The sequence below is a fragment of the Epinephelus moara genome, chromosome 22, assembly GCF_006386435.1.
Source record: "Epinephelus moara isolate mb chromosome 22, YSFRI_EMoa_1.0, whole genome shotgun sequence".
Taxonomy (NCBI): domain Eukaryota; kingdom Metazoa; phylum Chordata; class Actinopteri; order Perciformes; family Serranidae; genus Epinephelus; species Epinephelus moara.
Genome location: NC_065527.1, coordinates 8,216,042 through 8,218,421, shown reverse-complemented (window position 1 = coordinate 8,218,421; position 2,380 = coordinate 8,216,042). Strand labels below are relative to the sequence as shown.

The 2,380-nt window shown below is 40.3% G+C and overlaps 1 long non-coding RNA gene across 1 annotated transcript in view; it reads left to right on the top strand.

The window, feature by feature from the left end:
* The first annotated feature begins 1,339 nt into the window (after positions 1-1,339).
* LOC126383927 (uncharacterized) overlaps positions 1,340-2,380 on the top strand; it is a 19,077-nt gene continuing 18,036 nt past the window's right edge. Inside the window, exon 1 of the long non-coding RNA XR_007569199.1 lies at positions 1,340-1,521. This is a non-coding gene — a long non-coding RNA (uncharacterized LOC126383927). The remainder of the gene's footprint in view (positions 1,522-2,380) is intronic.

The window sequence follows — 2,380 nt, the reverse complement described above, 5'->3', positions numbered from 1 at the left end:
AAACCCACCCCCATCATGGTTTTTCTTTTCTTTTTTTTAAATAGCCTGTAGCGATCTATAACAAAATATGTAATAAAAATATAAAATATAATGCTTATTCTACATAAACTATAGATAAGGTTTAACAAACTGTTCAATTAAAGAACAGTATTTTTGTCCTATACACATACGCAATGATGCCTTCTAGGTGATTTGTATGTCAGTGTTTAGTGTCAAGTCTCTGTATGATCATGTGACGATAAGATTATACGGTAGCTAGCTTAGGTGCATATGGTCATAATTGTGACCGGTGGGATAATTTGTTGTATCTACCATTGATTGACTGAATTAACATTGTCTTTTGATGACTGCATCTCCTATGTAGTTATCAAAATTCGTTAGATGATGGAAGAGAAGGGGTGGTGAGGGGGCAACGCATTCTCATCCCTAGCTGTCACATACTGCTGCTATGTCAGTGGCTTTTGACATTCACATATTATGTGCTAGGTATCCTTCTGCGTTTGCTGTTGATGTTCCAGGACACGCTACCAACTCCAGGACATCAACAAAAGCAAATGGTTGAGTTTAGGCAACAATAGCACGTGGTTAGGTTTGGAAAAAACACATCTTGGTTTGGTATTTGGGAAGTAAAGACTTGGCTCCCAGGTGAAAGTCCAGGCTTTGTTGGACCCAACCATTGCCCCACTCACCCACCCTTTACAGACTTTCCTGCTCCTTATTACATCGTTACCAGCAAACCACAGAGTGACGGTATTCTACGACTTCAGAATAACACCCTGAAGGGGGAGGTCATAATCACTGATAAAGTTGTTCCTATCATGATCTGTTTGCATAAGTTCAGCATATGTATTAGAAAGCCTGCCTGGCAAATGGCCTGTCTATCCCTCATAGTCTATATCTCACCCATCGTTATCACAATCGCTGAAGACAGAATCTTTTTTAAATTTTTTTTATTTTGACGGACAACTGTATGGCTGTATGCATTGCCTGGGCTGTCACCTAGAGCCCACATATCCAAAACTTCACTTAAAACGAACTTAAAAATTAACAGTAGAGTAGAAAGTTAGGTAGAATAACAACGATGTTTGTATTACTGTCAATATGTTCACTAATTCTGTGACCACACTGAATGAAGTTGAGTATTTGCAAATGCACATATCAATACTAGACACCTTAAAGATAATGTGTACCAAAATCACTGTCCTGACCCAGATTATTTTCAGTAGTTGTAGAGTTTACGTAATTTCGATTTGCCCTTGAATGCATCCTGAGCCAGTTTCCGGTAGACACCCTAAGTGGCTGCGCAAAATGGCGGCGGCGGAACATACAGCTGATCAGGTGTCTAAGAAAAGCGTAATTAGACCCGGAGAGGTAAGATAACTTAACGAAAATTGAACTGAGTTTGAGAAGAGTCAGCAGAGTTGCTAGTGACAGCGCTACTGAGTGCTGTTACCCTTTGGAGGAGGTTTTCACCGTGAAAAGCTGCGTTGGGTGTGGTCTCCAATTAACGTGGATATCCTGGTGAGTTAGCTCATGAACCCGGGAAAGAATCCTTTGTTGAACATGTCAGTGATATGCCATGTTTTCAGTATGTATAGAGTAAAAAACAGTGAGGATATTATGCGTGAAATGACGTTATGTGTATACTGTGGCCGATATAACTGAGCTGTTTAGCCGCCCACATTGTTGGCTGAATTGCGGCCTAGATGCTGGAGGCTAAGCTAAATGCTACATCCATAGCCGCTGCTCACAAGGTAATTACTGGTACGTGTAGTTGTAATGTATTAAGTTAATATGTGTGCGCTGTTAAAACTGAACGCAGTGTGTGAAATGTGGAGGTTTTTTTGTAATTGTGTCATTTTTTAAATACCTTAAACAGTATTGAATGAACTTTGGAGGTAGGTCAGTTATAAATGTTTCTTATTGCAATAATTATAGGGTTTCATAATGCGTGGCAGGAATTCACTGCCACCAGGTCAGCAGCCGTCAAATAACGACAGGATGCCGTTTTTACAAAATACAATGGGTCTCATTCATGAAAAGTGAGTAAATCTCTGTGTAGATTTGCACATGAAAGCCTATGCTACTAAAAATCTTCTCCGGATTCAGGAACGCCGCGGGAAACTCAGATTTAATCGTAAACACGTGTGTATGATCATGAATGCCAGTCCATCTTAAAGTGACAGCGCGCTCCTGGTAATCATCAATTAGCATAAATCCCCGCCCATGAATAGCCAATGACCACCATATAAGGAGGTGTAGGTGCATCCAGTCGACCTGTCAGTCATGGCGCAAACAAAGAAAGAGAGGGAAGGAAGAAAGAATTTTTCCAAAGCGGAGATCGAAATAATTTTGGGTGAAGTGGACTTAAGAAAAAACA